Here is a 21,895-nt window from a genome sequence, read left to right as displayed (position 1 = left end):
AAAAATAGGAAACCAACACTATACTGTGAAAGGGGCGGCATCGACCCTCATAATATATCATGAAGGAAGAGTCAATCTTAATGACAGATGAGACGTGACTCAGAAATTACTCTGAGGTAGAATTCCTGTCCATGTCCTCTACAAAACACTAATTCCTCGGGTTGGTAATAGATATTCATTGAGAAAAGGTGTCTGAAAATCACTTGGGAACTGCTGCTGACTTAAATAGGTTTCCTTCTTGCCGGTCTTCTCAGCATCTTTCATATGCTCGTATGCATTGAGATTCCAAGATGGGGACTCTAGTAAGTGTATAAATCATTTCCAAAATGTATTTCACCGTGGAATCAGAATTATGTTGCTCCTAAGTAACATCTTGCCAGTGTAGTGTTTCTTGGGAGATATTTTGCAAAACGCTGCTCTATGGTTTGAAACCAGGAATATGGTAGAATAGGGATGCCACTGTCCCAACCCACTGAATGTGCTGGGCGTCGACCACTTGCAAGGTCCCATCAAGCCAGAGATGCGTAAGAGCCAGTCATTGCAAAGGTCTGGTGACGGGGCTTCGAGTGTGGCATTGGGTGCAAGCCTAAGAGCAGGGACACATGGGAGACAACATCCCAGCAGAATCAGCGGAGGCTGTATCCGGAAGGTGAAGAGACCTGGTTTCTGCCTTGGACGTGTTTTTCTCTGTCGCTAAAGGTCTCATAATGGTATTTGCTTCCTGTTCACCTCAGAGAAATTCTGGAGATACTGTGGATGTGTGGATCCCAGCCTCAGGTGGCGGGCGTTAAACCACTTGGAAGTTTCACATAGGAGATTTTACACGATTGACTCTGAGTTTTACTTTTGAGTATATAGTCGTTTTACCACCGCTTTGACACTCGGCTCGAACATCAAAATAGAATCTAAGGAGAGGAGCCTGCGAAAACAAACAACACACATAGCAACCTGAGTCTTTATGAGGGACGTGATAGTTAAATGTTGGTTGAACCTGGTGGCATGATCTATGTAGTTGTATTTCTTACCGGTAAAATACGAGCAGATTTTGCTTATGGCAGATTTCACTCGGGCAAATCTCTCTTCTCACCAGTCAGATCTGTGGACTATTTCACCACTGGATTTTTCCGCCTGTTAGGCCTTAGGAAACGTTTTGGCAGGTTGCACCGTTATTTTGCTCATGTTGTGAGTAGCATTTCTCTGACCTTTTGTTATTTACTGAAACAGTCCGGCCTGTTTTCTTTTAAGAGAAGCGTGAAATGAAGGGGAGTCAGGGAGCGCAGGCTGACTTCGGTATCAGAAGACTAACTTCAGGCTGCTTGGCTCCAAGTATACTTTAAAGTTAAGGGGTCACTGGCCTCCTTGTTTCTTATTCCCACGATTTTAAAGGGTCTTTTGGGGGAGTTTTATTTTCTCACTAAAGCAGATACATGTAAGGTTAGCCATTTGTTTAAAACATGTCACCACATCTAAAAGCACAGCCTTCTAAGAGTTCTCTTCTGACATTTTGAACATGGTGGGTTGTCCGCAGCCTCTTCTGTTTTGAACAGTGATGTGACCTGTTTCAGGGGAAAGATGGACCCATTTCAGGGTTGACCTTTACTTCATGATTGTTTCTGAGAGCACTGCCAGATCTGACCTTCTGTGAGTCTCTGATATTATGAAACAATAGGTTCAAGAATAGGTCATAATAGTGTCAGGTCTTAGCAGCATGACCCGAGCTCTAGACTGGTGACTTGCTGACAGGGCAGCCCTGATTCCTGACCTCTCAGGAGCCCACGCAGTGGAGGTGATGACATCATTCCAGATGCTCTCAGTGTCTCATGGGGGCTCTTTCTCTCTTCTCTCTGCTTACCTGTGCCCACCATACCTGTGTCCCTGGTGTTCTGCCTCTGCCCCGGCTGGACAACTCCCATTCATTGCAGGCTGACTTAAAGGAAGTAAGATCCCAATACATTTTTGGACATGAGAAAATGGGTATATGTATGTGTATTTGGATATATATTTTTGTTCCTACCTCTCCATCTATCTATTTACCTACTTATCTTTTTCTACCTCAGACAGAAGATTCAACAGGAATCATGTCTTCTGGTTGGGATCCTCCTAGCTCTTGAACTCAGAGGCTAGTGTTAAAGACACCACTCAAATTTTTGTAATGTGTGTTCTTTTAGCCAAACATAAAATGACCTTGACATACATAAACCAGCCTGCAGGATTTGTTGATGAAGGCTATGTGTTATTTCATAATGATCTGTGTGTTTGAGAATCGCCATAACAGGCCATTGCTTTGGAGATGTTTCCTTCATTTCTTCAGTCATTTAGTCAACAAATATTTACTGCACTGTCCTCAGTGTTCGGGATACACTGGTGAACAGAGGGACAAGCTGCTCGTGGAGCTCATATGTGAATGCAGAGGGACAGATGATAAATCAGTAAGCCAAGAAGTAAGGTGGTGACAGACAACAAAAGGACAATGCCAGATAACTGGGGAGGGGGGTATAAGCGTTTAGATCAGTGTCACAGGAAATGTTGCATTGGCCTCAGACCTGTCACATGCGGAGGAGCCCTGAGAAGCCCTGGGGGAAACCTTTGGAGACAGAAGGAAGAGCAAAATCTTGACCTGAGTTAGACTTCTCGCTCCTCCCTGCTCTTTATCTAATGACCTCAGGTATATGTTTGCCCCTCGGGGCTACCACCTGATTACTCTTCATGTCTTTGCATCTTTGGGAACACTCATGAAACAACAGAAAGAGGCTATCTTATTAGAATGCTGGTTGTAATGCAAGATACTGTTCAGTGCAGTATGAACCTTTGAGAAAGCTACTTTTCCCTCCGCACCCCCTCTCCACAGCTCTCCTATTCAGAGAGCCTACATTGCACAGATCAAAAGATAAATTGACTTTCTTTCTTAGAGAAAGTTGTTGTAGGAAATGCTTTAAAATACTATGAGTAGAAAAAGACGCAACATAAAGCTTCAAATATAATTAGGTTAAGTTGGCCAAACTACTTCCAGACGAGCACTAACTTTCTCATGACACTTTTTAAGCTTTTTACTTTGCAATAAATATATATAGACCCACAGGAAGTTGCAGAAATAGTACAGAGAGGACCCGTGTCCCCTTCATGTAGCTTTCCCCAGTGGTAACATCTTGCATAACTGTAACTCTAGTGTAATGTGTATAGTATATATACGTTAGCAACATCCGGCAATTGACATTAGTATAATCTCCAGACCTTGTTTAGATTGCACCGGTTTTTACGTGTGTGTGTGTGTGTGTGTACTTTACCCCATGTGTAGATTCCTGTAACCACCACTGCCATCAGGATACAGCACTATTCTGTCACCAACAAGAAACTCCCTGGTCCCATGGCACTTTGGTGTATGAGAAATAGCAGCAGATGTCATCCTGCTGCTCGTCTGGATCACATTCTGGATGAATCTGTAGTTAGGTTGGATGAGTCTAAAACCTAGCGCTTGGTTTGACTGCCATGGAATATGCATACTTGCCTTATAAATGAAGGTCGTTGGTCTGACTTATATGAAGAGCATCTAGAAGCTCAGAACAAAGAAACACAAGTGTGAGTGAATAGCCCCAATGTCATCATGGGAGCCCCTCACTTGATATCCAGTTGATTCAAGAGGCTGATACCGGTCGTGTGACCTCAGTAGTTTATACCTAAAAAGAACCAAACCCTTTCTGTTGCCACATACCTTTGGGGACTTAACCTATAGGGGACTTTTACTACAGTATTTCTTGAAGACAGTGAAGGAAGAAAACACACCGGTGATAGGGTAACTGATGAGTGCGTGCATTTCTTACAGAAAAGAGAACAAGTTATAGAAAAATGCCCCTTTGTGTATGGAGGGAAGAAACCTTTAGGACGTGCAGTTAACAGTAAGAACTGGAGGTGCAGGCTGAAAGGGAAACAGCTATAAACAGATTGAGAGAGAGAGAGAGAGAGAGACAGCATATTTAAGGGAAAACATCTGCCTGTTGCATCTGACATCCAAAAGCTGCATCTGTGGCCTAGGATCAATCTTGTAATGCTTAAAAAAGGAATGCAAAGGGGCCCAAAACGGGCTCTGAAAGTTTCTTTTTTTCCTCGAGATTTTCTGTTCGCTTTGCCCAGAATGCTGCCAGGGACTGATGAAATAAACTCCTATGGTCTTGCTTCTTGATGCTGAAGTAGCATTCCTTAGACGTTCACTTTAGAATGATTGATTTAAAAGACATTTTACCTGTATTGTTCCCGACACATGGGTTCAGATGAGCCCGTTTTCTTTGCTCCACGGAACCTCTGGAAATCTCGAGATGGCCTCTTCAAAGATGTGGTATTTCAAGTAAAAGTTTTCGGTGTTAAAGAAGCTGGAAACTGGAAGAAAGGAACAGATAATGTTCTCATGAAGCCTCAGAAGAGATTTCAGAGTATCTTTCTCGAAACTAGATTCAATTTAGAATGTGTCAGAAAAGTCCCTTGACTTGTGCATTATTTTTTTCCTTGGGTCATTTATTTGTATCCTGTAGGCACGGGCCAAGAGGCTAATTCAAAGAAAGGGTAGATATTTATAGAGATTGAGTGTTCTCCACGGATATGCTCGTTCTTGATTTCTCTGAGTGGAAGCAAAAGAGAATTATGAGTAGAGTTCTGTTCCTCACTCTTGGACACCTTCTTCCCTCCTCACACAGCCTTCACAGTAGGGTGCCAACACCTGTATACTTCGTGGTCACTGACTTTTCCCTCAAAGAACGTAAACTACCCACCCAATCCATGTTACCTGAAGACTGCTGTAACTAGGGTGGAGGCAGTTGTCCTAAATGATTGTAAACAACTTTTTGAGAAATTTCATTCTTTAGCTTTATACTTTCCTCTCGTGGTCTACTCCACGCATTCACTCTTTTTAACTTTTGTCTTTATTTTTCATACATCTGACCCCAAACCAAGATTCCCATGTGCCATTGCCGCATTATGTTAAGCAATTTGAAATGTTATCAAATAGGAGTTAAGTTTCTGTCAGTAATACCACTGCCTGTACGTGTTGCTGTTTTTCTGGAGCTCTGTTCTGAACAGTGATGAGCATGGCCTCGTGTTTTCTACATGGAGGAGGGGGGAATGTTGCAATGAGGAGTGACTGATAAGGGATTATGACAATAAAACAGTCAGGAAACAGAAGAAAGGAATTGAGGATGGTGGGGCACTTGAGTATTGCTGAAAAAAAGAAAGCAGGGAGTGATGATCACCTGCTCTCTGCACTCAGGATCTGTGGCATCTTTATTTTCCACTCTCCAGCGCTGGCACATGCTAGGCTCCGAACATTTGTTGAAATAAGTTGGGTCATATATAGTGTGTCCTCTGTTTTCCAGCTTTCTCCACAATTATGTGTATATCCTAGCTCTGTGTTGAAAACAAGGACATTACGTTTAAATCTGGTAATTTTCCTCAAGTCACAGAGGTTGAGCGTGATAGATCTGCTGCTCTCGGGTGTTTTGATCCCCCAGTGACAGCTTCCATTAGCAAGTCAGTGGCTCCTCCTTTTCTTAAGGCACAGAGTCCTTCTAATTTTTTGTACCTGGACCGGGTGTTGAGGAGAAGCTTGCCATAATGGAAAGGCCAAAGTTCATTGTTTTTTTCCAGTTTTACAAGAAATCTCTAGAACTCCTTCATGACCCCCTGGGAATGACTGATGCGGTTTGAAGATCCCCACCTTAGACTAGCCCGTCTCAAATAACGTCAGCGTGGGTGCAGGTTTATATGTTGTTTGCTGTGCATTTCTTCATACATACCTCGAAAAGGACCAGTTGAATGGTTTCTAAACCATGCAGGTAACCTTAGGACTGTGTATCCTTTGAGTTTCCATCAAAATTCAAATCTAACTCCTGTTTTGAAAATACTGTATTTTACACAAAAGATAGCCTGAGAGTGAGGGAAAGAGTAATGATGGACGGGGTGCTGGCTAATCAGGCCAGGGTGAGAGGCTGGGACATCTTGTTTTCATCAAATTCTTGTGACTACACTTTACTTTGCTGTGTGTTTGCTGGGCTTTTGAGGTTCTGTTGTGCTTTTTGTAGCTGGATGTTTTCTGGAGGGTCATCAAGAGAAAGGAGTATCCTCTGCATTAATAACTTTTGGAAGGGTTTTAGCAGTAAAATCAGAGAAGAAAATGATCTAGTGGAGAGCAGGAATTGGGTGGGGTGGCATTCATTCCCCCTTTCCAGGAAAGTGTCAAGTTCACCATGCCCCAGCACCAGACCCTTTACCCAGTAACTCTGAGATCTTATATCAGGTTTACTCAATAATGATGATGTAATGGCGGAATCACTACCCTCATTTCTGGGGATAAGAATTGTTCCTTAAAAGGCATATGATGTACAAAAAGGCATAAGATAACCATGAGATACACTTGGAGTAACAGCTGATTTCTATGTGCTTTCCTGATTGTTTTGTTTTGTCTTGTTGCTGTTTTGTGTGTGTGTGTGTGTGTGTGTGTGTGTGTGTTTCAGTAAATTAATTAATGTGGAGTTCCAAAACAATTCTTTTTTTTATATATATAAATTTCATTGGAGAATATTGGGAGACAGTGTGCTTCTCCAGGGCCCATCAGCTCCATGTAGTTGTCCTTCAATCTAGTTGTGGAGGGCGCAGCTCAGCTCCAAGTCCAGTCGCCGTTTTCAATCTTTAGTTGCAGGGGCACCCACCAGCCCATGTGGGAATTGAACCGGCAACCTTGTTGTTCAAAGCTTGCGCTCTAACCAACTGAGCCATCCGGCCGCCTCCCAAAACAATTCTTGAATGTTTATGTACTCTGCACTTTAATCTAATTATTGAAAAGCACAGGTGCCAAATGAAAATTTAAAGAATGTACTGAGATTTATGGCAAAGATAAACACTGTCGATCAGGAATCAGAAAACTATGGTCTGTGGACCAAATCTGTCTTGCCACTTGTTTTTGTAAATAAAGTTTTATTGGAACACAGCCATGCCCATTTGTATATGGATTGTCTATGGCTGTTTTCCTATTACAACAGCAGAGTTGAGTAGTTATGATAGAGACCATATGCCTTAAAATATTTACTATCTGGTTCTTTACTCAGGAGTTTTCCAATCCCTGTCATAGACATCTCCATATTTACTTACTCACTCATTCATTTCTTCATTCTTTTAGTGTCACTCAGGGGAATATCAAGATGAATATAGCAGTCCCCAGTGTCCAAGAACTTACAATGTAACAGAGACAAGTTATGTACTCAAATTGCCACCTGACAAGGTGGACAGCAACACATACTACAGACGAGAAATAACTAAATTGCTGGGCAGAGATGGCAAAGGCCCTTGAGAAAGGGAAGGAATTGGGTTAAGCAAAAGGATATCGCTTTCATAACTGTGGCTCACAGTGATTTCCCAGTGGGAACTTCATGAGAAATAAGAGTCATTTCCTTCATGGAATTTTATAAATTGTAGTACCCAAAGGGTGGAAATGATTTAGGATATTACTTAGCATCCAAGTTTCTTTATCTGGAAGTGTATTTCCCTTGTAACTATGGGGATAATCATATTTCTATTATAGAAAAATGTTAAAGGTTTGAAGGAAGGCTTCCTACTTCAGGGTAGAAAGACAGAGAATTCCTTTTCTTTTCTTTTTTTTTTTTTTTACTAACTGTTCACTGAACAAAGTAATATTAAATATCGTGGATGGAAAATGGGGTTCTACAGAAATTAACCTCTCAGGGTGATCTTATCATATATTCCTAACTGGGCAGGTCATGGTGGGGAGTCACATCCAGGCGTGTAACCTTTTAATAAAAGGTTTATCTTTGCCTTAAGCCAGCCCTGTCCATTGTTTCTGTGCATCTAGGTTAACATATCTGTGAAATGTCTCTTTTTAGACCTCTCTTTCTAAAGCGTGACCACCCTCAAGAGAACACATAATCTTGTTTACTATCCCGTCGTTATCTGATCCCCGCCTTGCTGTCTCCCACCTCCATGTAATCTTCCTTAAATGTCCTCCTTAATTCCAAATGCATAGAAGAAACTGCAGAACTGTTCTTTTCAGGAGCATTTGAGATCTTGCTCCCTGGCGTAGGTTGTCAGTTTGGTGCAAACAAACTCATAAAAATTCTATACAAGTTTGGACATTTCTTACGTCGACAGTGGTATAGCCTTGAAGAAAGGATCTTGACAGGAAATCCCTCCAATATCGGATAGATTAAAAGCAAGGTAAAATGATAGAACCCCACCATGAAGAAGCATGACTCAATGACAGTTACCTGTCTTTCCTTTCCGGAATGGCATAGTGTACAAGTGTGAACAGAGCTTTGGGGCAAGGCTCAGGTCAAATGCCACCTCACCTTAGGAAGATTGCATACAAGAAGCTTTCCGGTGTGGGACGGATGGCTGCCTCTGCATTTGTGACCTGCTTGAGGGCAGGGTTGCATGCCTTTTTGATTTTTATATCACCAGTAGCGCCTACTCCATTGTTTGTGTTTTCCAAATATCTATGGAATTCACATAAATCGAATGCAGGCGGATCCTGTGCATTCAAAATCTAGGTGGCTGATTTGGGTAAAGGACACAAGAATTTCAGGTTTGTCTAAAAATGAAACAAGTGAGACTCTTTCTATTCTGCTACCATCAGAGGATCGAAATTGTTGGCTAAATTCCAGCCGCTCATTCGCTGTCTACACAGCGATAAGATACCAGAGTGAATGTAGTTTAGTATTGTTTTAGAAAATGACCTTGTGAGGTTTTGCCCGTGGAAAGTATAATATTTTGACTGATAAAGTGGGTATGTTTGGTGAGAAAGCTACTGATAGAACATAATATTGGATCCCAGCAGGTCATTTTAATATCTTAGGAAGTAGCGAGTCCAAATATTTCACATTTCCTCCCTCTGAGTAGGAGAGCCCTGAAGTTAGCCACCAACAGTGTCCCCTGGGGCTCTGGCCTCCCGTCCCCAAGAAGCCCAAACCAGCCTGTCTTCGAATTTTCCCCACTGCTCTGCTTTCACAATAGCCTGGGTCCGCCCCAGATAGAGACTAGAAGAGGGAGACGAGTTCTAGAAGCTCATCTTGCTTGTCTCCTTCCCCTCCCTTAGCCCGACGACGAAAATCCAGCCCTTGTATGAAGAACACACTTTAGGACATTTACTGACAAATAGATGTAGTCACTGCGCACACATGTGAGTCCTGTATTCCATCAAAACTGTCTACATAAACACAGACTCTGCTGTCTCCTTCCAGCCCCACGTGTATTTATGAATGGGATTGCTTCATCATTTTCTTTTAATGTCAAGTAGCAGGGAAGTCAGAAAGCATTACCCCTAAAAATGGGGAAAGAACATTGCAAATCCATACATGTCCAGCCAGTTGGGGCAGTCACCAGCAAGCAGAATTCCATACCTCACCCCGTCATCACGGCCCTCGTCCCTGCAGGTCGTTTCCTGAGTTTCTCATTTATAACGATCACTTTGGAAGGCCTAGAAATGCTTAGGTGAGATTCAATGACCGATTATGCTACAGTTCTGTTTTCACTGGAGGCCTTCTGGACGGCTGCGGATTCCGTCCCGTTTGAAGCATTCGGTGGCATGAATCCACTCGGTTTCTGCCCACATTACTGCATTCCTGGGATGCCTTTCGCAGGCCTTCGCTAGATCATCTGACAGCCGCCTGTGAGGTCAGTGAACTTTATACATAATTAAACATTCGCAGTTAGGAGAATTAATTTTTTTTCTCCCGGAGAAGCGGAGGACGTCCATGTCCTGTTGCCCTCCGTTGCCGAAGAAAAGTTACGTGGAGTAATCAGGCGAGTTTCACATGATTTAATGCTGAACAGAGTAAGAAAGTGATTGCATCCTGTACTGGGCCTCACAGAACAGTCACCACCCACACTGTTTATTCAGACTCGGATCTTGGCCATTTGGGGTTTAAGCCAGAAGAAAGGGGGAAAAATCCAACCCTGGAATGAACGCTTTTGAAACTCTGTATTCTTGATGAAATGCGGCCAAGGATTCTTTTAAAAATCTATTTAAAATCAATTACTGGGATCATATTTTCATTTACAGCGGACTGTTAGCAACAGCTAATTTTCTCTGTTTCCATCCAGCTTCGGACTTTAGGCTGGAGTAGGGAACGATGGCTGTGTTTTGCCTGGGTTTCTGATGCTACCACCAAACTATGTGTGGGTAATCGGGCAGTTCTGACTTTGACCAGCTTTCCATAAAACAACAAAGAAAGGTGTGAGGACCAAGGAATCAATGAAAACAAGACTGAGGGGCTGCAGGGAGTGTGCTCCTCTAGGGGGAAGAAAATGTGCAGGAGGCATATAACACTGAGAAGAGTAAGGGAAAAAAGCAAGAGGCAGGACCGTTCGCCTGGAGGATAAGCACCAGGTCCCTTTGTCTGTACTCGGGATTGCAAAAAATCATCTCAGATATGTGAGATTGTATCAGGTTTTTAAAGATCTCCAGAGGAGATTCCAGAACCTCCCTTGCTTACCCACCCTACTATTTGGCAATTCTGACAGCCAGGAAATCTTTATTTCCACCCTAAAATGTGCATGTAATGCTGCTTCCAGGGATAGGCTAGTGATGGGGACCACCCCACCTCCCCACAGCGTGTAGTGCCCTGAGGGTGGGATGGAGCATGTTACCTGCTGCTTAGTTGAAGCTGCAATCAGTTTGACCTCCGTGCTTAAGGGTCTGCAGGCCTCACGAGCGGGGGAGGCGTAGCATTTATTGAGACTTTCAGAGACCAGTACTGTGACTAGGCATTTTGTGTATGTCACCAGGGGAGAAGGGATGTGGCTTGGACATGTCCAGGGCTGAGCCTCAAAACCACGTGCAAATATTAAATGCTGAAGCTCCTCTTTTGGATTTTAAAAGAAAAGAAAAAAAAATCCAGGTAAAAAACCAGACAGGAGATAGATTCTTGAATTTCAGTGGCCTTGAAACGGTAGTCCATGTCCTTAGTTGTGAATAAGAAGAGCTAAATGCCAGGGTGTGTAAGGGACCGATCCAAGACCGGCTCTCGGGTTTCGTGTCCCCAAGGCAGCTTCCTGTCCTTCCTCCCTAGCATGGTGTGTTCTGAAGGCGAAGTCATGCTGGAACCGAGGTCACTTTTTCACTTCCTCCGTCCACTTCTTCCTCCTCAGCAGGTGCACAGTGAATGGTCAGCTCCTGCATGAGTGAATGACAGATTCATTGAAAAGCTGTCAGATGACCCAGGCAGCCTGGTGTCTTCCCTTTTTAACAAGTTATGTCATTGCTCTTCCTCAGGCTGTGGTTTGTTCCAGAAGGGAAGACTTTGTCTTCTCCTTCCCCCGCCTACCCCAAGTTGCATCAAGTTCCGGTTCCTTGTGTTACGTTAATTACTGAATGAGTGCAGCGAGCATCACAATTTGATGAGGCTTTGAGCCCTCGAATACTAAGCCTTGTGCCCACCATGTGTCTGCTCCTTCCTCACCGTTGTCATTTGTTTAGTGATAATATTATAGTAACTCGACCTACCTACTGTGGGGGACTCCTAGAAACAAATGATAATAGCCATTGACATCTTAAAAATGTGCAAAACAGTGTGATTTTTTTTTATTATTATTATGAAACATTTCAAACAAACAGGAACTACAGGGATAGGATAGCAAGTGCCTATGTGTTCTACCATCGGTTTGTTGTGACTTTATGCTGTGTTTACTTCAGTTCTTCCCACCTATATATATATTTTTTTAAAAAAGTAGAGAAAACCACTCCCACAGTCCCATTCCCTTTCTCCCTTCTTCGAGCTTCGCAGCACCAATTTCAATTTGATGCCTGTTCTTACTGTGCATGATTTCATCTTTTACACACGTGTGTCCATAGGCAATATGTATATTTGAAAATGTCTTTAAGCATGCTCTAAATGATATCACTGGGTTTGTGTTCTACATTTTATGTGTAAGATTTATCTGTACCTCTGCTTCCTCCATGGTCCACGCTGTGTCGTGTTCTATCAAAGGAAGGACTGTGAAGTTGTTTGTAACTTTCTGACGTTACAGACAATGCTGCAATCTGCACGTGTTCCCTGCATGCATGTGGCCAGTGACACACCTAGGCTGTATGGTACAGCCTGTTACTCCTCGGCCACAAGCCTGTACAGCATGTTACTGTACAAAACAACACGAGATTAAATCAAGCACAGGAGAAATGATGCAATCAAGAGATGTGGTAAACGTGAGATGTATGAGGCTGCTGTCATCGTAACCCAATATAGTGTTTTACAGAAAACTTGTTTTTTTAACAAGTGGAAAGAGCGCATGCTAAAATACGATAAATAGTATAGTATAGTAAATACATAAACCAGTAACAGTTGTTTCATATCATCATCAAGTGTCACATATGCTGTGCATAATTATTGTGTGTGCAATGCTTTTATAGGACTGGCAGTGCAGTAGGTTTGTTTACACCAGCATTGCCACAAACACGCGAGTAATGTGAGTAATGCGTTGTGCTACTACGTTACCATGGCTACGACGTCACTAGGCAATAGGAATTTTTCATCTCCATTATATGTGGTCAGTTCTTGACTGAAATGTCGTTGTTTAGTGCATGACTGTATTGCTAAAATCTAGCTTTACACTGAACTTGTACAAATACATTCAGGAGCTTTCGTATCTTTTTCTGGTTTTGGTGTGTCACATATTTTGGTCACATATTTTTCTAAGAGATTGTCCAGTTCATCCGTTTTTAGATTTGTTGCCATACACTAGAGGATAGAATACTCATGCTTAAAAAAAATCTTTACTGTGTTTATAGGTATGGCCCCTTTTCATACCTAATAGTGTTTACTTCTGCTTGCTTTGTTTCTCTCTCTCATCTTTGTTGAATATTTACCTATTTTATTAGTCTTTTTAAAGATTAAACTTTGTTTTGTTCCTGTTCTATATTGTTGCTTTGTTTTTATCTTATTGATTTATTATTATCTTTATTATTGCCTTCCTACTACTTTATCCATTGTGGGAAAAGATTTTTTTTTCCATTCTCTTTGAGTTTATTCCTCTTTATCTTCTTTAAAATTTTTCTTGTTTTCCTGATATTGTATTTAATGCTGAACATCCCTTCTACTGAAATATAAGGTTTTAATTATTGTTCGGTTCTAAATGTTTTGTTACTTTAATTTTGATTTCATATTAATATTTTAGTAGTGTGTTTTTGAAATTTCAAAATGTACTGCGTTTTGGGAGCTGTAGTTTTGTTATTGATTTCAACTTTTATTGTCTTTTGGTTGATGGATGTGGTCTAAATATTAGTAGTTCTTTGGAATTTGTTGAGATTTGCTATGTGGCATGGAACCTGATCAATTTTTATAAACATTTCATGTGCATTCTTTATTTATTAGGTGGATAGTTCTCTTTCCAGATCAATTAGATGAAGTTTGTAATATGCATTATTTAAATCTTCTATTTTTTAGCTTGGTCTATTAATTTCAGATATGTGTGTTAAAATCTCTCACTATAATTTTGAATTTGTTTCTTTCATCTAATTAAATCAAATTTTGCTCCCTATCTCTCTCTCTCTCTAGCTCTCTTATCTCTCTCGATGCTATATTGTCAGGTATATAGAAGGATTCCTGGTGAATGTATCTTTGTTTCATTAAGCAATAATCCTCTTTATCCCCCAAATGCTTTTGACTATGAAGTTTATTTCATCAGGTTCTTTCATTCATTCAATTAAAACAAATAATTATTGAACTTTTATCATTTGTAGGGACACTTATTATTTGAATACATTATTTTATGTTTGTCCTTGCTGTGACATTATGTTTTAGGCTTCTCTCTTGTAAACAACTAGAGTTTTACAAAATTCAATCTAAAGATTTCTGCCTTTTAACAGATTAGTTTAATCCATTTACATTTATTTTGATTCATCATATATTTGGAATTCAGTAGGAATCCAAATGTTTTCTATGTGCCATGCTTATTCTTTACTTATTTTTTTTCTTCCTATTCTGTCTTCCATTAGCTTACTTGAATTTTCCTGTTGATTTCACTTTCCCTTCCCTGTGATTACTTTTTGCTTCTCCGGTGTCACCAGGCCCCGGCCATGGCCATGCTCAGAATACTGCCTTAAGCCCCAAAGCCCAGGTAGATGTATTCGGTGAAGACTGTGTAAAAGTTAGAGAACCTGCTCGAGAGCTATTTCCCCAAGAAAATTCCTGAGTTAAAAATTTTGAAAAGAACCAGCTAGCTCTCAATGAGGCCAACTTGAGCGATCTGAAGGCCCTGTTGGATGTCCTGGTGCCTGATCCACTCAAGGGGAAAGAGAAGGAGGAGCGGAAGAGACTGGAGAAGGAAGATAAGGATGAAAAGACAAAAGGGGAAGATGAATGCAGAGGTCCTCCCAGTGGTCCAGTGAATGGCAAGGAGAAGATTGTGATCTTCCTGCAGCCCCTGAAACCCAGGACCAGGGATGTCACCGAGCAGTCAACCTGGTCACCACATGGTTGCAGCTGCAGGTACTTCAGATTGAGAATGGGGACAACTTTGGAGTGGCTCTCCCAGAGAAGACGTTCAAGCTGACCACCCTTCACACCCAGCTGGAAGGCTTCCATACTCAAATCTCCAAGGATTCCACTGAGCTGGGACATGCAGCCCCCAGGTGTGCAATTAACTACAGCTGATGTGCAAGCTGGATGAGGTGGAGGTACCAAGACCTCAGCCCATGGCCGTGGATATCTGCAACGCTTGTACTGTGTTATATGACATCCTCCCGAAGAACTTCGAGAGACTCAAGAAGGGAGAAACAAAGGGAATGATGTATTGAGAGCCTCCTCTCTCTTTCTGTGACAAGTCGAGCAGACTTGCCTCTTTCCTGGACTCCAGGCTTTCCCCACCGTCCTCCTGTTGAGGTTTCTCCCTCACCAAGCCTCCCAAGCACAATACATATAGTCAGACTAGATTTTAAAAATATTGGGCTATATTTTAAACTATCAGTTTTAAAAATATTAACTGTTTTCCTCTTGATTTGTAATGTATATGTTTTGTTCTGTTATCTTACCTATTAGCCTTAACCCTTAAAAATTATATTTGAGTTAACGAAGTCTAAAATGAAAGTTTATGTGTATCTCTATTTGCTTCCCAAACAATGTAATACAGACTCCTTAGAACACTTTAACCTAACTTTTCTCTCTCTCATATTCCGATATGACACTATCGGATATTTTATTATCATCAGTCACTTTGCTTCTTTTTTGTTCCCATCCAATTTATTTTTACAAATCTACTTTTTTAAATTCATCAAAATAGAGGCTATTTTACTTGCATTGTGGTTGAGAGTATGAAATCCAGAACCAGACTGCCTTAATTTGAGTCCCAATTTGGTTGTAAATCACTTAGAATGGTGGCTGGTATGCAGTCAAGTACAGACTAAACCCTCCAGAAATGTTATTGATGTGGCTTCTTGGATTCTGTTCCTCCTTTCTCAGTTTAAGTTCCTTGTGACTGAAGTACATCCTTGAGTAGTTATTTCATCAAGGAGTTGAGAGTTTTAAACTATCTCTCTCAGTCTCTATCTGAAAATATCTTTAATTCACCCTCAGTCTTGAATAATAATTTTCTAGGTATAGAATTCTACATAGATATTTTTTCCTTAGCATTTGAAAGTATTATTTTATTGCTTTCCAATATCTACTATTGATGAGGGGTCGTTAGTGTCAGTCCGTCATTTGTTTAGAAGTATATATTCTTTTCTCTCTGACATTTTTGTTTTTAGTTTTGTTCTTGTCTATGATGATCTGCATTTTCACCACAGTTGTGTTTGGGATTCAGTATGCCTCTTGAATCTAAGGATTCCTAATATTCATGAAATCTGAAAAATTCTCAGTCGTAATCTCTGAAAATGGTCTCTCCCCAGCTCTCTTTAGTATGTCTTTCTCAGTTCTCTGTTATATGTATATTGTTATTCTGTTCTTCATGTCTCTTCACCCGTTTTTCATATTTCCATGTCTCCATTTTTCTCTGGTCTATTTCTTTCTTAATCTCTCCCTATGCTTTTCATTTCTAACCTTGTAAGATGAGCAATGTTAACATCTCGTATACATCCTTTCACGTTTCTCCAAGCATATATAAACACATGCACAAATACAATATTCATATAAATTAAATAACAGTGTTTTGTCGTTTGCAAAAAAAAAAAAATTCAATCATACCATACACATTCCTTTACAAATTGTCTTTTTCTCTTAATAGTACATTAAGGATATCCTTCAAAAGATAAAGTAGATGTAAATTTAACTCATTTTTTAGAAAATAGCTAAAGTAAATTCCATGGGATGGCAGTACTGCAATTTATTCAGTCATTCCACTATTATTGGTGAACAGGTAGGTTATTTTCAGTTTAATGTCTCCACAAACACTAGACAAAAACATCCTTGTACCTATTTACGTATGTTCTGGTTCCTTAATTTCAGTGAGAACAAATTTTGCCCACACTACCTGCCCCAGTCTGGCTTCCCAGAGAATATCACTTCCTATATTTTAGCTCTTTTTCCTGCTATATATACATCTCTACATTTCTAAATAATGTTTATACTGTTATCTTTTGTTTTATCAATTATGTTTATGATGGCATTACTTCCTATTAAAGTAAATAACGATTTAGCTTTCTCATGTAACCATATTCACTACTTTCTTCCTCCTTTCTCCCAATATAATTATACTGTAATTTTTGTTTAAATCAGTTGTTAGTGTTTTCCCTATTTTGCCTATGTAAATAGCATGAACAGACAGCTGAACTTTTTATTTTTATGAAGTTAATATCTGTCTTGTTTTTCATTTCCTTAGAGTTCTTCATACTTACTGCGTGCACATTTCCCCTGTATCTTTCATAGTCTCACAGTACCCTTTTTACAAGGCTGATCACATCAGTAATCTGTTAGTTCTACTTCTTTTCTTGGTGACTTCCCTCCTGGAGACTTCCATTTTCCTTCTATCTGGACTTTTCTCTAGGCCTATGGCACAGCTGCCATGCTGAGATTTCCTTAATATTCTAGAACTTTCCTTTGCCTTTCTTCTGAGTGGGATCCGCTTTCTTGATTTATTTCATTGTTTGAGAGAACACAGCCTCCAGCAAGCTATGAGAATTTAAAGCTAGTGAAGTGGTGGTGGCCCTCAGTATGACTTCCCTGAATCCTCTGGTCAGGTCTGGAAGACTGATCTCTGTGCCTGGGGCCCAGTTGTCAGCTCACCTCACTGCATCATCCTTCTGCTTTACCTAGTCCTGAGGTGGATCGCATACAATTCCCTCTCTTTTTTACTCACTCATTTCTGTGTCTTCTAGCCTGCCAGTGGTCTATCAAAAATAGATCCGTGAAAGATGCATGCATACTTTGAATGTCCGAAAAGGTCTTTGTTCTCTCTTCTCCCTTGATGGTGTGTCTGGCTTGCACCTGGAAAAGCAGGTCAAAAAACAATTTTCTTCAGAAGTTTGAAGACATTGTTCTATTTTATGATATCTCCCAGTATTGCAGTTGGAAGGCTAAGCTATTCTGATTCTTGATGTTTTCTACCTGACCTTTTTTTTTCTTTCTCCCTAGAACTTGTAGAATCTTTTCCTTTCCCAGTCTTCTAAATTTCACAATAAGTTTCCTATGTGTCTGTTTTCATCTATTGTACTGACCAATTATTGTGTTCTTTCAATCTGCCAATACTTGCTTTTCAGCTTTTCTTTGCAGAACTCCTACTATTTGAGTGTTGTACTTTCTAGACCAGTCCTCTAATTTTCTCATATTTTCCATCTCTTTATCTTTTTGTTCTCTTTTTGGGCAATTTCTTCAACTGTAATTTCCAACCTGTCTATTGGGTTTTCATTTCTGTTATTGTCTTAAATTTCCTCTTTTCATCTATAAATAGTTGGTGTTTTTTTTTTTTAAACAAAGCATTCTGTTCTGTTTTCATATGTGTGACATTCTCTTCAATTTCAGAAAAATAAATTTTATTCTCTTTTGAAAGTTTCTTCTCCCTTCGTGGTCTCTGTTTCCTCCATGTTGCCTTTTCAGTTTGTTTGTTTTGAACTGTTTCAAGTAGAGACTCTCCTTGCATGTCTGCTAATCCTTGGCTGTCTGCTCATATTTAAGAAAGAACTAATAAACATATTGAAAGTTCTAAGATCCTGTGAGGGACTTGTTGACGTTGAGCTTCACTGTAGAATAATATGTTTATGCCATTCGTTGGGGAACGCCTCAAGTCAACCCCTAAAATCTCCCCCTGGGGGAGATGGTCAGGTTCTCCAGAGAACACTCATCCAAACTATCACCTAGAGGGCAAAAGTCTGCCTGTCCCTGTGCAGAGAGCTGAGGGGAGGAAAAAGACTAGAAGGGGTCAGCGCTTAGGATGCAGTGTTTTATTTTGTTTGGTGTATGGCATCTCCCAATGCAGGAAGCCTGTATCCAGAAGCCAAACCTCCATTTTACAATTTGGAATAAAGGCTTCTGCCCAGTGAGTGGAGTGAAGCAGGAGATTTGGGGACCTAGTTCTTTAATAGCTTTCATCCTCCTCTCCTTATTTAGTCATTCCTCCCGTCTCCTCTCTCCCTAGTTCCAGAGGTAACTAATGCTCTGTTCCTGGGCCTTTTGAGCGTCTGCTGGTTGGTTCCTAACTCTCCTTACTCCTAGTTTAGGATTCAGCTGCCTTTGGTCTGCTAGTTCTTTTACTACTTGTCCATCTGTTTTCCATCTTCCAGAATCTTATTGCTGTCATCTCTATACCTGCTCTCCTTGTCCTTGTGGATTTATGTTTTTTAACGTGATCGCTTTCCCTCGTTTTAGTGAGGTTTCATGTGAGACCAGTCTTAGGTTTGGTGTTCTTTGACTTTACTTGGAAATCTTGCATTTTGGTCGATTTCCTCAAATCTGTTTTTCCAGTTCACTAATTCCATATTTGTGTTACTCTACTGTCTAACTTGCCCATTGTGTTCATTTTAGGAATTTTACTTTGTTCTTTTTCAGACCTACTTATTTTCTTTTTTGTTTTTCCAGTTCTTAGGATTTTAATTTAAAGAAATGTCCCCTTGTGACTGGCCCTCGTGGTAATTTATTTATGTGTGTGTTTTGACAAGTTCTTCTTCACAGAGATTTATTTTCTGTGGGAATCTTGTGAGTACTGAGTTGTGAAATTATTCCTACATAGTGGCCACGTATTTGTTTTTCCTGGAGATCTGAGGAATTTCAGTGAGCGTGGAATTGTGTTCATGTTCATTTCTTGTCATGGGACTCCCACAGTCAGCTACACAGAAAGGGTAAATTCTGATCCTACAACTGAATGTGGCTCATGTTTAGATTTTGACTTCTCGAAAGTGTCCTAAGCTCTGCATATAAGGCAACTTGCTGCTCTTCATCTTTGGGCCAGTGGTCAGAGAGCTTTTTGTCCTCATTTTGTGAATACAGTGACTTTTTAAGACTTTCAGATTTATGAAAGGAGCTCAGTTCTACCCTCCATCCCCCAGCCACCTCATGCAGGACCAAGGCCACGTCCCTTCATGGGTGTTAGAATTTAATTACCTTCCCCAGGTCCTCGGGGATATTTGTGTAGGTCTGAAAGTCTCTTAACACCTTGAGGTCAACGTTTTGTTAAAGCTCCAGCTTTAATTTTTATCTTCATTCCTGGAACCTATACTCTTCCTTCCTTCCTAGCTCAGTTCTGTGATGTTTTCTTTAGAATTTCACGTCTTTGTAGTGAAGAGATCCATAGGGTCATCCTAGTGTTTGCCATTTTACTGGCAATGCACACTCACATCTGCTGTTGAGCAAAACCAAGAACATGCTAAACAAAACCTGGAATTGACTGTAAAGGGCCATGAATTGCCAGAGATGAAAGGGTTCCTAAGAGATCACTTCATCCAACCCGAGCATTTTATTTAAGGAAACTGAGGCTCAAAACTGGTGAAACCACATACCCACAGACACATGGCCAGTTAGTGAAAAAGCTGAGGATAGAACGCAATAAGTGGCCACTTTTCTTCTTACCACATCAAAGGGACAATCACTGTCACCTAGCAGCTAGTACTTGTCTGGTGGCAAGGTACCTTGATCTGATGATGGTTGTGCCTTCAATCACAGTGAATTTTGGGAAAGCCACATAACCATTTGTGTTCGTTTTCTCTTGTTTTTATTGTCTGGAACATAAACTAATAATGCATATAGAATCTCTTACCAGGCTTATTCCTGTCTCAATATCATTTGTTTCCTACTTTTATTTTGCAAAGAAAAATACCTTTTCCTCTCCTTTCTTCCATTTCCTTCCTTTAAGGCCCAGTGCAGCGTCCAGCATTTCCCAGAAACCTTCCCTGAAGTCTGAAGCCCATAGAGAGTTTTCTCCTTCTCTAACTTCTATTGAGATCCTCATTTGAACCACATAATTGGCACCATAATATGAATATATCTGCCCTTGTTTAATTATTGAATGTCTATGTGGTTTATCTCCCCAACTAAATTGTAAGTGCTACTTTGCAGAAACCATGCTGATGTGTCTTGACCATTTCCCAAAGTGTTTTTCTTGATTAATTGATGAGGAAACAACTTAGAGGAAATATGTTCTCTGAGATAGAGCCTGGACTTGGTGTCAGGAAGCTGGATTCTACCGCTTTTCTCAGCATCGGCTCCCTGGAGTATTTGAGCAAACCGTCTTACCTTGTATAGACAGGCCAGCGAAGTCTGACAATGCACTCACAGATAGAGTGGTCATGTCATTTATTATTCAAACTGGGACAGTTAGGAGAGGGAGGGGCACTATTAATAATGTGGCAGAGACAACAGGTGTAAACCGGGACTGTCCCTGACAAGCCGGGACATGTGGTCACCGTATGTCATAGATCACCTGAGCTCTTCAGAAAAATTTGCACAGCTGCTCTCAAAATATCAGTCCTCAAACAAAAAATTATCACCCCTTCCAGACGTTTTCATCCACCAGTACAACTTCACAGGTAATCAAATTTTTAGTTTTTCCAGACATTCATGTTTTCTCAGCTACTTTTGTGGCTTTAAATGCTCGTTATAACTGAAGTTAAAGTAAATCATGAGTTTGAAAGTTAATACTGCTCAGAGACGAACACTTTCATATTCCATAGCAACCCACTTCTCTGTCCTGGAAGGAAAGAACAGCCCCGATTTCCAGAGTTTGGGGTCTTTTTTCCGTGGATGCTTTTTGAAACATAGGGACCTTATCCCTATTATATGCAGTGACAGAGGGGAGGTTTGTGAATAATTGCTGACCCACAAGACTGGATATGTCTCCATATAATGGTGTATTTGGTGGCTTAGCATAGCAAGTTGTGATAGGTCTTTAAAAAGATGCATTATTAGCACCCTGGCTCACTAGCTGGCTTGCTTCTGCAGCTCCTGCCAGAGTGTTCTGTACCTAAGTAGTAGGTGCTTTATAACTGTTTGTAGCTTGAAATTCCAAGGAACATTTGGAAGACAGTGGTGGCTAGTAAATTCACGTACCAGTGCTAGAAACTTCATTTCTGCTTATGCTTAGGGAGGACTAACCTGGTTGGGGCATAGTGTTAGAATGCAAAGCAAAACAGATACCATCTCCGCCATCCAGGATTTTATGATCTAGAGGCCGCTTCAGAGCTATAAACAACAAAGTCTAAGTTCAGAAGAAAGAACAATCAATTTTGTCCTGGAAGATGTAGGTGGCATTTGAGCTATTTTGAAAAGTAGAATTTTATTCTAGGACAGAGGTGGGAGAAGGCCACTGCACACAGTGGAAACTGCACGAATAAAACCCTGTAAGAATACAATCACTTGGTACGTTTAGGGAATCAGAAGTCCTGTGCGATTGGAAGATAAGCTTTAATAGGTGGTGGGATGGGAGAGGCAGAGGTCCTTTAATGTCACACGGGGGAGCTCGGGTGATATTATGCAGACAATAGGAA

The 21,895-nt window shown here is 40.7% G+C and overlaps 1 protein-coding gene and 1 pseudogene across 2 annotated transcripts in view; both read left to right on the top strand.

Moving 5' to 3' along the window:
* BCL2 (BCL2 apoptosis regulator) overlaps positions 1-21,895 on the top strand; it is a 170,049-nt gene that overhangs the window by 65,794 nt on the left and 82,360 nt on the right. The gene's annotated exons all lie outside the window — the stretch shown is intronic.
* On the top strand, positions 5,935-14,785 carry LOC117038661 (proteasome activator complex subunit 1-like; annotated as a pseudogene).

This window comes from Rhinolophus ferrumequinum, chromosome 19, assembly GCF_004115265.2.
Source record: "Rhinolophus ferrumequinum isolate MPI-CBG mRhiFer1 chromosome 19, mRhiFer1_v1.p, whole genome shotgun sequence".
In the NCBI taxonomy this organism is placed as follows: Eukaryota; Metazoa; Chordata; class Mammalia; order Chiroptera; family Rhinolophidae; genus Rhinolophus; species Rhinolophus ferrumequinum.
This window is presented reverse-complemented; position numbering and strand designations above follow the sequence as displayed.